Raw genomic sequence first — 14,327 nt, 5'->3', positions numbered from 1 at the left:
CCACATGTGATATTGTCCTCTTTAGCCCTTAAGGTTTTAAAAAGTCTCATAAAGGAAAGGTATCCACATCCACAATGGAAAGGTATTCACACCCACTTACTCTAGCTCTGATACCAACTGTAACATGCAATATTATTCTTTTTGGGAAGAGAAAATCTTTTTACAACCCAACCCTTAAAATTTTAAAAGATTTCGTAAAGAAAAAACATCTATATCCACTTATAAAAAATATTTTGTTCTTTTTTCCAATCAATGTAGAACTTCACGTTGAATTGCTAAACCATTCATATTTACAAATAAAAAGTTATAGATTCGAGATATATACATAAATTATTGCAAATCTATAGAGGTATTATTATAAATGACAAAAAAGTACTAATAGAGCCGTTAATTAAAACAATAGAAAAAAAAATTAATAATTAACTATTACTTTGAACGAAGACAAGAGTGACTTCAAGATCGACACCTTAAAAAACAAATAAAAGTATCCAACGTAAATATTAAAGCTTCAAAGCATTTCAGCAACTTGAGAAGATAAAGAAGCAAAAATTTCCACATAAATATTTGAGCTTCAAAGCATTTCAGCAGCTTGAGAAAATAAAGAAGCAAAAGTTTCCATTTCTTCCATTTTCATTACCACTCCAATCTCAATTCCTCCATTGCCACTTCTGCTATCGGAAAGACAGATCGCCCCTGTTCCATCTATAGAAATAACCTCACTCTTCCGTGGGCTTCCCCAACCGAAATCAGTATTATATACCTCAAACCGAGGCGATGAAGCCACAGAAAAAGGTCTTTGATTACTCTGCAGTCCTTTGGACACTGAAATCCAAGTCTCAAGCCCTCACATTTATTACCCCGTCCTCCAATCCTTTTATGGCTTCGCCGATTGCCTCCACTGCAGAACTCACTCCATCTTCTCCCAATAGGACCTGTGTCTCTACTACAACCGAACGACTTTCTAAGCAGTTTCCGAAGTATGTGGTGGGGAGATTGGGCTTCAAGCGACTTCTGCAGTCCGCGCTGAACACAAGCATGGTTTCCTTTTCTTTTATTTTGAGTGCCTTGGCTAGGCAAACCCATGTGTACCCGCAGATTACTGAAAAAGTTGATACATGAACCCCATGCTTTGCTTTATCAATAATATTGACAAACATGGATTTCTTCAATTTTTCTATCTTCTCTCGACTGAGTTCGAACGTGCCTCGTACAGAATCGGGTGGAACTTGCTGGTCCAATGGCATTAGGCTTCTGTTAATGGGTCCGACAAGGTTTAGGCAGTCATTCAAGTAAACCTCTTCGGCTCCACATGGGTCTTTAATTACTGATCTGTCAAAAAATCACTACGCGAAAATTGATATCTAGCGACACTTATTTAGCAACGCTACGAAACAAACACGTCTGAAAAAATAAAACCGCGACTCTGAGGTTAATGCGTCAGTAAAAATTCAATAAATATACGACGTACTATATAGATTGTGCGTCGCCTGTTCTCTCCTCCACTTTTTTTTTTTAGTTCTTTTAATTAATCTTAATTTAACAACAAATAACCCCTAAAGATATTAGAGCAACATAACTGAGGTTGGTTTTTTTTTAATCTTTTTTGTTATACGTATAACAGGCGACCCACTAGTAAGATTGTGCGTCGCCTGTTCTCTTTTCACTTAATTTTTTTTAGATCTTTTAATCAATCTAATTTTATTTTAATAATAACAATCAATAAAAATATTAGTGCACCAAAACTGAGGTTTATATATATATATATAGTTAACAGGCGACGCACCAATAAGATTGTGCGTCGCCTGTTCTTTTTTTTTTTTCAATTTTTTTGTTTTAACATTTAAAAAAAAATCAAAATAAGACCATAACAAGAATTGAACCCAGGACCTCCTACACTCTCAAGAAATCACCACACCACTAGGCCAAATCACTTATATGTACTAATACAGCAAAAATTGGCTAATATAGTGTTAGGCGACACATTATTGAAACAATGCGTCGCCAAATACAAGAACACGCATTCCTCAACAAATGCGTCGCCTGTTCTTTTTTTTTTTTTTCAATTTTTTTGTTTAAACATTTAAAAAAAATAAAATCAAAATAGGACCATAACAAGAATTGAACCCAGGACCTCAAACACTCTCAGGAAATCACCACACCACTAGGCCAAATCACTTATATGTACTAATACAGCAAAACTTGGCTAATATAGTGTTAGGCGGAATACGTCGCCTGTTCTTGTTTTTTTTTTAATTTTTTTGTTTAAACATTTAAAAAAAATAAAATCAAAATAGGACCATAACAAGAATTGAACCCAGGACCTCAGACACTCTCAGGAAATCACCACACCACTGGCCAAATCACTTATATGTACTAATACAGCAAAAATTGGCTAATATAGTGTTAGGCGACGCATTATTGAATCTATGCGTCGCCAAATACAAGAATAGGCGACGCATTCCTCAACAAATGCGTCGCCTGTTCTTTTTTTTTTTCGACGCATTCCTCAACAAATGCGTCGCCTGTTCTTTTTTTTTTTCGACGCATTCCTCAACAAATGCGTCGCCTGTTCTTTTTTTTTTTCAATTTTTTTGTTTAAACATTTAAAAAAAATAAAATCAAAATAGGACCATAACAAGAATTGAACCCAGGACCTCAGACACTCTCAGGAAATCACCACACCACTAGGCCAAATCACTTATATGTACTAATACAGCAAAAATTGGCTAATATAGTTTTAGGCGACGCATTATTGAAACAATGCGTCGCCAAATACAAGAACAGGCGACGTATTCCTCAACAAATGCGTCGCCTGTTATTTTTTTTTTCAATTTTTTTGTTTAAACATTTAAAAAAAATAAAATCAAAATAGGACCATAACAAAAATTGAACCCAGGACCTCCTACACTCTCAAGAAATCACCACACCACTAGGCCAAATCACTTATATGTACTAATACAGCAAAAATTGGCTAATATAGTGTTAGGCGACGCATTATTGAAACAATGCGTCGCCAAATACAAGAACAGGCGACGCATTCCTTAACAAATGCGTCGCCTGTTCCTTTTTTTTTTTAATTTTTTTGTTTAAACATTTAAAAAAAAATAAAATCAAAATAGGACCATAACAAGAATTGAACCCAAGACCTCCTACACTCTCAAGAAATCACCACACCACAGGCGATCCTTCTTGAAGAGAATACGTCGCCTATTCTCTCAATTAACAAAAACAAAAATTTTGAAAGACATGCAAATTTTATAAAAAATAAAGGTGTACTTGAAAAACAGAAAAATAAACAGCAATCTTCGATATTTTGCTTCGCATTTTTAAGAAATATTTTCAGTTTTTATTTGTAGTTGAAAAATAAAAATATTAATCAAAGAAAAAAAATGCAATTGGGAGAAAAGGCGCGTTCTTGCCATTTTTTGAAAATTTTTGGCGCGTTTTTAAATTTTTACGCGCTCCTTTAAATCCATTTTTTCTTTTTTAAAACTACATCAAGTACACCACCTAATCGATATTAGATTTGGAAGCAATCTTAAGAGAGACTTGAAGAGTGAGATATTCTAGGTTTCATTTTTCATTTGCCTACGTTGTCGTCGGCCGAGAAGCTAGATTTCTCTTTGTCGCCCTCATGATTTTTTGGTTTTCTTCTTTCTTTATCTCCATCGTTTAGGTGAGTTTCTTTTTTCTTGACATGAGGTGGGTTGTTTTTTTTTTTTTTTTTTCATTTTAACTGTAGCTTAGGTTCATTGGGTTTTATTAATCTTGCTTTTTTAGAAATTATATTTGTGATATTGCTTGACATTATTTTGCTAAGTTCAACAAGTATTTTGTGTTGAAGATTAACTTGAATCAAGATGGTCTATTGTTTTAACTTCACCACAACATCGTACGGTTGTTGAAGAAGATGTTCTTGGAGATACAAAGATGGCTCACAATCCATTTGTCATATAGTTGCCAAGTGTCGATGAAAATGATAATGAGGATGAATGTGAGAGTGACTATGTTTGTAATGACTGTGGGGGGAGAAATGTGATTCGTCAAATCTTAAGAACAATGGTAATATTTTTTAAATTTTCATTTATACTAAATTACAAATTTAATAATGATTAATATTTTATTTATTTTGCATAAGTGCTAATAACTTTTTTAATGTTTCCATATGCAGTATGAGGATGTAATATCGTCAACAAGAGGTCAACTTCCATCTCAATGAATATGCATTCATGGAAGTTTAATTAATATTAAATTTGTTATGAAAAATACAATAGCTTACAAATTATGTAAAAATATATCAATGAGATGATATTTAATTTATTTGATAATTAATTTGTTATGACAAAATATTTATTTAAAATTTTTGTATTCTATTTATTTTGGATGAAGCTAGTTTTCATTTTTTTGTATTTTAATTATTTTTATATTTTTACTATTTTAATCATTTTTCACAAAATTTAAAAAAATTAAAAAAAAAAAGAAGGGGCGACGCATTAAGAAATAATGCGTCGCTAAAAGTGTCGATCCGTCGTTAAATAGGCGACTTTATTAATGCGTCTCTAAATAGGCAATTCTTCTAATGCGTCACTAAATAGTCAACTCTATTAATGCGTCGCTAAATAGGCGACTCTATTAATGCGTCGCTAAATAGACGACTCTACTAATGCGTCGCTAAATAGTAAACTCTTTTAAAGCGTCGCTAAATAGGCGACACTAATAATGTGTCGCTAAATAGTAAATGCGTCGCTAAATAGGCGACTCTATTAATGCGTCGCTAAAAGTAAATATGAGTCGCTAAAAAGTCAAAGATAGGCGACTCTTATAATTCGTCGCTTGTTGTCTTATAGATTTAGCGACAAGACGTTAGGCGACACCGTGCGATACGTCGTTATTTATTTTGTGCGACGCATTTATTGTGTCAGTTATCAACGCGATTCTAGTAGTGAATGGAGTTAGTTCTGGTAACAGAGGCGGTGATTCTGCTCCGATTTTGCATGTTCGAGCCCAGAACTTAGTAAACGTTGCTAAAGATCTACCATCCACGACCGCATGGTGAGAGGTGATTCCTATTGAAATTCCACAGTTGGGAAACACAGTGACTTGCAGCGACATTACCGTGGCTCGTTCATTGGAGATTTCCAAGTGGGAGAGCAGAGGATGGTAGTCGGTGGTTTTCCGAAAGTCGTTGACGGAGAGATGGTAGAAATCGGAGTTAGACTCGGCTATGGTAAGTGAAACGCCGTCGCCGTCAACATAGTTAAGGATGGGTTTGTGGGAGTTTTGGGGCCAAGTGAGGTTTCCTGCTAGAGGGAGGAAGTGTTGGAGGGTGAGAGACAGAGAGTGTTTCAGGTTTGGAATAATGGAGTCGTAGAAAAGTTCATGGCTTGGAGAGCATATTTCGTAAAAGAAAATACGCTGGAGTGGGGGTAACATTAGCCACGGTATGTCAAAGAAGGTTAAAGGGAGAGACTTTGGGGCTGACGAGCCTGGTAGTTCTGGAGGGGGAGCGATCCGGCAAACTTCAGTTATTTTCACCGGTTGGGACCACTAAGCCATTTTGAAGGATGAGAGAATTAAAACTCAACTTGCGGTGCATCTGGAATCCATACGATACGATGCTCATATAAATACAATTTCAATTGAATTTGCATGTATGTGAATGTGAATTTAATTTATGTCACATAATTTATTTCCTCATATTTATATTATACATAAAAAGTAAATGTTTGAATTTATTTTGGGACAGAAAGTAGTTGGATCTTAATTTGTACGAGAACAGATTTTCTTGAGACCCATTCACGTTGATCTGGTTTGGAATTTATAAAAAATTATATATCTGACCTATAGAATTGTGCTAAGTTATTACATTTTTAATATAAACTTACTCTAATATATATATATATATATATGTATATTTTTACGTTTTTAATATAACTTACTCTAATAGTTTTATCAATTAAGTAGAACTATTTTGTACAAATGCAAAGTGCATCATCACCCGTTGGGAAATTGGAGCAGTTTCTTGATAATTGATATAAAGCATTCAGCTCAATGCAGAGGAGAGTAAACGAAGTCAGAAACAGAGAGGATCAAAACAGAGTATAATAATTTTTCTCGTGAGCATAGACCTACCAAACAAACTACTCATTCAACCAGAAACAATTCAATGACTATCCTCGTTTAATTGACATTTTCAAAGCGGTTCAAGACCTTTAGCAAATAAAGAAGCAGAAGTCTTCATTTCTTGAAATTTTAAGAGCAATGTATCCAATCTCAAATCCTCCACTGCCTTTTTTGCTATCCAAAAAAACAAATTGCACCTGTTTTATCTATAGAAGTTGCCTCCAACTTCTTTGGTCTTCCCTTTCCAAAATCAGTACTGGGTACTTCAAGCCAAGGTGAACCAGCAACAGTATTCATTTTTACATTCTGTTCAGAATTGATAATTGAATCCCATCTTTATCATCCTTTTAGGACTCCATCCTCCAAACCTCTTATGCTTTCACTAATTGCCTTCACAGTCTACAGCCAGGCTTACTCCATTTTGGTTCTGAGAGAAAATTGGAGTGTTTATGTTCTTGCCTTTTATGCTTTTGTTTTTCAATATGTAGTTTTTTGGATTTATTGAGATTATTTATCTTATATTCTCTAATAAAAAATAGTGTTTTATTACTAAAATAAATATTTGAAAACAAAACTTATATAAATGCAGGTTTTTTTTCCTAAAAAATATATATATACATATATATATATATATATATGTATATGTATATATACAGTCCGTCTATGGTGTGGATGGTCCTCATGCGGACTACAGTATTTGTCAGGACCCATTCAAAGTCCCCACCAGAACCCTAGACAAGCCCTGATCCCAGGGAAACCCTACCGGACCCTCCTATGGAAAATCCGGCAGAACCTCCCCTAAGGGATGGACTTACCACAAAATTCCCTGCACTGAAAACGCACTTCTATAATTGTCCCCTTATTCCTCCCGCAGTACTACAAGTTGGTTCCACAAATTTCAGCACTTCAAAATAAATACAGTAATCCAGTGCAAAATAAATACATAAGTGTCCCATACAGTATACAGAGCTTTATGAAGTACTACTAAGTATAGAATACAGCAAGAGTGAAAGAAATATTACAACTGCAATAAAAGAAGAACAGGGTGCTGCACGAACTAATACGGCGAGGAAGATCAAGTCCTCTCCGAATAAACACCGATAACCTGGTACCTAGAGGAACGGAATTTAAGAGTGTGAGATGCTAATCATCTCAGTGAGTAACCCTATCTACTATACAATATAATACCACGGTAATACAGTAGATAGATAATAATTAATTGGAAATAATAATTTCTCTCAAAACCCTTACAAGTCTCTCAGTTGGAAAAATTCCCCTTTTAAAACATTTTCACAAAACCCTTTGTTCGTAATCCCCGAAAACCAAGACATCAAATAAATATCAGAAACAGTAATAATTATATTTTTAATTCCAATACAGCTTTAAAACATTTTATTTTTAAAACGCAATTCTGAAAAACAGTTGATGCACCCACTATATACCAGTGGCGCCAACAGTACCCAGCGTCCCGAGGTACTGCCAGACAGGAGGTTATAGAAAGAAACCGGCATACGGTCGCGTGGCGTCCCACTGCGACGCTGCTAACCTGGTGTCCCGGCCATGGAGGGGTAGCCACCCTCATCCGATGGCAACCACAGGACACCCTCATAATATCACCTGCGCGCTACTCACACCCACCTGCGCGCTAATCATATCCGTGTGCACAATATCCATATCACATATAATCAGAACACCAGTACGTGCACGGTGCATCTAAAAATCATAAAATTCACAAATTTAAATTATATAACAAATTTCACATTTTTGCATAAACACAGCGGGTATATTTCATCCGCTTGAACCGAGAAATTCTCCACAATTTCTTTATAATCAATACCATAAATTCCATGATTTTCAAATCCACCAACTCCCAAATCCATCAATTCAAATATCCACATTTTCCCAATAGCATAAATAATTCTCGAAATATAATAATCAAATCTCATAATATTCCATGGGCATATTTTATAAAAACTGAAATCACCAACATGAGCAAATATTTTCCTTGAAATATTTGAAAATCAAATCGTGCCCGATTTAATATTAAAACCACACGAATTTCAAAATTCTCAAAACCATAAAATAATTTCACATGGCATAATTTTATAGAATACACATTTTCTTAAATCCAATAAATTCACCAATAAATTCCACAATAAATCAAATAATTATTTGGCACATAGAATTTAAATTCCAAATATTCAAATCACACATAATAATCACAATTTAATTCCTGAAATTAATTTGAAGGTGGGTCACTCACCTTAAGCACGTATCTCAATCAAGATCCTCCGTAGGATCGACTCCGTTACTCGCACGTGCACCTAAACATCCACAGTACACCAAATCACAAATATTAATATTTTATTCAAGTAATTCCCAAATGGGTACCCGGGGAGCGAACACCAAACGATATCTAAAATTTACGAATTATATACCGAATCGAAGCTCGAGTGATGCTGATCACAGATTCGGTCTTAATTTCCGATGATCGTACCCGACGGGGTCGGAATTTCGCCGGAAAGCTTTTCGGGTTTCGACTCCGCAATTCTCCCAAACCGTCGCTAATTGGCGGAAATGAATGCCGGCCGGGAATTTGGGTACTCGCCGGAACAGTACTTTCCGGCGAGCCGCCGCGGTCACCGGCAACCGTCGCCGGCGGCGACTCGTGCGGTGGCTGTTGGCTGTGATTTTTTGCAGAATTGTAGATCGTGGGGAGAGCAATCCAACGGGACCGGCGGTGAGGCAAACGAAGGCCGGACGGCGGAGAAATCACGGTTTGAAGATTTCTGGCCCCTCGCCGAAAAACGCTCCGATCCCTGCGCGTCGGTGGTTCGATGGCCGTGAAACTTGGTGGGTCGGCCGGACATGAGGAGAGGATGATGGGTGTCAGGCGCGTGTGGCCGGAAAATGGCTGGAAGTGGGTCAATCGGTGGTGGCCGGCGGTGGAGGGAAAAACTCGCCGCCGATCTTCATACGTCCGATCCAGGAGCGTCCGGCGGCCGATCGCCGTGAAAATTTGAGGTTTTGCCGGAAATGAGGAGGGAAACCTTGCTGGCCGGTGCATGTACAGTAATTCGGCGGAAAAAATTTGAAAAATTTCGGTGCCGGTCGGACTCTCTCTCTCTCTTTCTCTCTCCTCTCTCTCTTCCCCGAGAATTTTAACAAATAAAAGCCCCTGTGTGACACTGTTCATGCCACATGGACCAATCAGAAGCTGACACATGGCATCAATGTGCACTTAAGCCAGATATATTAAAATAATACGGTATCCGGTGAATTTCAAACGTCCATAATTTTTTAACCAAATGTCCGATTTAAGCGTGCCGCTAGTCTATGAACTCGTATTAACGAGTACTTTACAACCATACAAGAGTCAACACAAAATTACACAACAAGAAAAAGTCAACTCGGGGCACCTTTTGGACTGTTTGCACTTCAACTTGTTTTGCCCATAACTTTCAAACCGTAGCTCCGTTTTTGACGTGCTACTAGTCTACGAACTCAGGATGTCATGTACTTCACCACGGTACCCTGGTCAACTTGAAATTCCAACTGGAACAAAAAGTCAACTTTTGACCCGCTCGGTCAACGGTCAACCTCGATCAACGTGCACGGATTCCGGTGCGATTTGGGACAGGGTGTTATAGTATTGGTGACGGTTTTTTATAGTATTGGTGATGATTTTCTAAGAAACCGTCGTTAATACTATAAAAAACCGTCACTAATACTGCGGTCCTCATGCGGACTGTCCTCACCATAAAATTTTCGTGTATTTATATATATATATATATATGTATATGTATATATATCAAAAAGACCGTCGGTTTGGGTTTGCACGGCTGCATGGCTGCTCACCTGCTTGGGTTTGGGTTTGCGCGGCCATTGAAGATTTGTCAGTTATATCACCTGATTTTGCTTGGGTTTGTTCCTGTGGTATTTACCTCATTGAAACCGGTATGCTTAATTTAAAATTATATTATGGATTTGATTATGTAGTCATGGATTGATGGGCACACAAGCGGACAAGAAGTATTATTTTGCTCACCATGATATCATTTCACCAATTACTCAAAAGGCAAATACTTATGAGTAGATGGCAACATGTAATACATTATCATCTATGATTCTTTTTATATTGTGCAAAGTATATTTTGTTACGATATAATATATTTTTTTCATAATTAATTAATCTTAATTGATAATTTATGAATTTTTTTTAACAATCACTAAATGTTAGATATTGTTGATTGGTATAAAGCAGTAGTATAATTTCATGATTCGTTGAAGAATTATATTCATAAGGACTTTAGATCTTTGCTTAATAAGTAAGTTAATTAAATAATATTTTATTTAATTAAATTTATAATAATTTTTTAATTAAATTTAAATATTAATATTCATACAATGGATTTGTTCCTTGAAACCAAGAAAAGACACAAAAAAAAAAAAAAAAGCTTCGATGGTAAAACATCACAAAGGTAATTATTATCTTTAAAGTGAGTATTATTCTTTTTTATTTTATATATTTGTTATCTAATGATATATTTAAATTAATATTTACAAATTTAGATTTCTAAGCGTGTGTAAGCATAAAATATTGTTATTATGTCATGATGATAATGCAGCACATCATTAGGAGAAATATATAGCATGAAAAACTACAAAAAATGATAATTATAATATTTTATTAATTATTTATTTTCTACTAATAATTTATTAATTATTATATACTCTAGTAATTTTTAATTTAATTGTTATATGTGCATAATCAGGGTGTTGGTTGGTCTCAAAATGATATCAATCAGTTTAAAGTTGAATGAGTATCAATTATGATTTCAAGCCTTTTATCTCAACCAATAAAGTAATTTATTTTTGTTTAAAAATTGTATAACTATATATTAGTAGATCAACCAATAAAATTATTGTATGAATTAATATTTAATTTATTAGAATGTTTTGTTAAGCAAATATATATTAAACTTATATTTGAATTTTATTGTCTATCATTGGGTATGAAACTATTAAACAATTGTAAGTTAATAAAAATAAAAATAATATTTAAAAAAAAATGTAAATAACACATCCATAAAGAACCCTTTTTTAGTCAAAAAATCATTGTATAAAGTATACATTAGAAGATACCTTTTCTAAAAATGTTGCTAAAATAAGCTACGATTGTACATAACAAAATGTCACCAAACATTACTTTAGGCAATACTTTTGTTTTGTAAAAGCGTCGCCACACAAAACTTCAAGTGACATTTTTACATAAAAAGCGTCGATTTTTAGATGACGTTTTATTCTGAAATGCGTCACTAAAACTAGCTTTAGGTGATATTTTTTTAAGTAAAAGTATTGGTAAACATGTATCAGGTGATGGTTTTTCATAATAAAGGGTCGCTGAAGCATTCTTCCAGTGACACTTTTTCTATCAAAAGCGTCGTTGACCTAACTTTAAGAGATGCTTTTTTTTTTAAAAAAAAAAAAAGAAAACACCACTGTCATTCATATGTAACAATGCTTTTAAAACAATGGATAATCCTTTAAACGTTGTATAATTTTTGTTTAAAATATTTTCTAATATTTTGGGTGGTGCTTTTAACAATTTCAAGTGAAGCTTTTAAGGTATTATTAGGCGACGCTTTTAAAAGATCATTTTTCTTTTTTTATTTAGCGATACTAGATCAAGCGATGCTTTGTTTAGCATTGGATTTTGGTTTAAAGGACACCTAATTAACTATGTCTTCTATCAATATTTTTCTTATAGCATATTTGTTTTCTTGAAAAGTTCAATTAACAATTTATTTATATTTTTTTGAAAGAATTTTATTTGTATTATTAACGTATCAATTAGCAGCACACCTTATTTAGTTTCCATATAATTTTATAATTAATTTAATACATAAAAGATGATAAATATTTTATATCACATATGTATATATGATTGTAATTATGAATTTAGACAATTTTCTTTAATAAATTTATAATTATTTTAAAAAAATGGGCCCTCAAAAAGTCATTTTCTAGCACTGCCCCTTTTTTATTTTTGGTTAACTGTGCCCTTTTATATTTGGTACCATTGTAGGTCACCTACCCTCTTCACCAAATTTTATTATGTATGTCTTCCATGGAATGCCAAAAATTAAAATATAACAACTCAGGTAAATAATTTCTTAAAATAATTTTTATATTTTCTAATACTTATAATTAAGCATTCCAAGGATGCTAAGACTTAAAAATATATATATATATATAATGTAAATGACAAGTTCGTCTCTAAATTTTTTTTTTATTTTTATTTTGATCTTTGAATTCGTTAAAATGTTCACCGTTAGTCCCTCAACATTATTCTGTTCAAAATCCACATTCAAATACATATGCAAATCTTATATTAGTGACCAATTTGTAATGTAAGATATAGTTTGGGAATCAATATATAACGCGAGATATAATTTGAGAATTAAATATGTAGTTAATCAGTTATCATATTTAATTATCAAATTATATCAGACATTACAAATTGTAACTTAAACTATATATTGTATTAAAAATTTGTTCCTAAAATGTTATGATTTTGGATGGAATAATATACAGGAACTAAAGGTACAATGTTTTAGCGAATTTGAGGGCTAAAATGCCCCAAAACATAAATTCTTTAACAACTGAATTGTAAATGACAATATAATTTAGAGACCAATTATATAATTTATCCATATATATATATATATATATATATAATAAAAAAACACATATATTCGCTGCATTTTAGTGATCAAAACTACATTTTCACTTGTCATTAGAAAAAGACTGTGTTTCTGGAACAGATAAGTAAATAAGCCGTGCTCACGTTGCGACAACTCTAAAATATCACGGAAAAATCGTATTTTCCATTTTTTTTGTGAATTAAAAAAAAAAAAAACCTTTTTTTTAACCTCTGCACGGATAATATAATGTTATAAACCATTCATAATCAAACATATAATAATATTTATCAAGAACCCATATATTTTATTTATTTTTATTTTTTTTATCACATACTTTATTTTTACTTGCATAGTTATCAACATTGAGTTTATGTTGCATATGATTATTAGAAGCATAGGGGATGGTGTGTTTATTAATATCTTCTCGATTATTACTATTTTTCACTACCTATTTGCATGGTGAAGATTTATGCATCAAGATGTTGACAATCTTTGATGAATTTAAAAATAAAATATTAAAAATTCAAGTGTATATTTCAATTATTTAATTTCATGAAAAGGAAATTATATAAAACTTTATGAATATAAACTTTGAAAAAAGAATTGGTAGTCGGAAATCCACTTAGAGTATTCCTCCATTTCTAAGGTTCGAACCTGATTTGGGTGAAACTTCTCATCTCCTTTTGTAATTTGAAAAAAGAAAAAAAAAGGAAAAAAGAAAAGAGAATTGGTAAAAATAGCATTACCGTCATGAATTAACTATCCTCAACTAATTATTTACAAATCTATAAAGATAATAATAAAAAATGTACTATTAGTTCTCAGTGATTTTATTTTTGGAGCAGTACCTAAATGGAAGACTGCTTTGCATATTGCATACTCTCTGATGCATCCAAGAGTGACTACCAGATCTACCCCTTACAAAAATTAAAAAATAAAATTAAGTTTCCAACCAAATTCTACGTAAATATTACAGCTTCAAAGCATTTCCACCAAAAAAAAAAAAAAAAAAAAAAAAGGAAGCAAAAATTTCCACCGAAATAAAATTAAGTTTCAACCCAAATTCAACGTAAATATTGGAGCTTCAAAGCATTCAACACCTTGAGAAAATAGAGAAGCAAAAGTTTCCATTTCTTCCATTTTGATTGCCATTCCAACCTCAATTCCTGCATTGCCACTTATGCTATCGGAAAGACAGATCGCCCGTGTTCTATCTATAGAAATAACCTAAGTCATCCTTGGTCTTCCCCAACCGAAATCAGTATTATATACCTCAAACCTAGGCGATGAAGCAATGAAAAAATGTCTTTGATTACTCTGCATTCCTTTGCTGAATGAAATCCAATTCTCAAGCACTCCATTTATAACCCCGTCCTCCAATCCTTTTACGGCTTCGCCGATTGCCTCCACCGCAAAACTCACTCCATCTTCTCCCTATAGGACCTGTGGCTCTACCTAAACCGAACGATTTTCTAAGCAGTTTCCGAAGTATGTGGT

The 14,327-nt window shown here is 33.5% G+C and overlaps 1 long non-coding RNA gene and 1 pseudogene across 1 annotated transcript in view; one reads left to right on the top strand and one right to left on the bottom strand.

Annotated features, from left to right (window-relative positions):
• The window catches only part of LOC132803461 (uncharacterized), a 466,094-nt gene that overhangs the window by 40,949 nt on the left and 410,818 nt on the right, over positions 1 to 14,327 (top strand). The window lies entirely within an intron of this gene.
• Positions 837 to 5,556, bottom strand: LOC132803416 (phenolic glucoside malonyltransferase 2-like; annotated as a pseudogene).

The sequence above is a fragment of the Ziziphus jujuba genome, chromosome 4, assembly GCF_031755915.1.
Source record: "Ziziphus jujuba cultivar Dongzao chromosome 4, ASM3175591v1".
Taxonomy (NCBI): domain Eukaryota; kingdom Viridiplantae; phylum Streptophyta; class Magnoliopsida; order Rosales; family Rhamnaceae; genus Ziziphus; species Ziziphus jujuba.
Note: the sequence above shows the minus strand (reverse complement) of the source record. Positions and strands in the feature narration are given on the sequence as shown.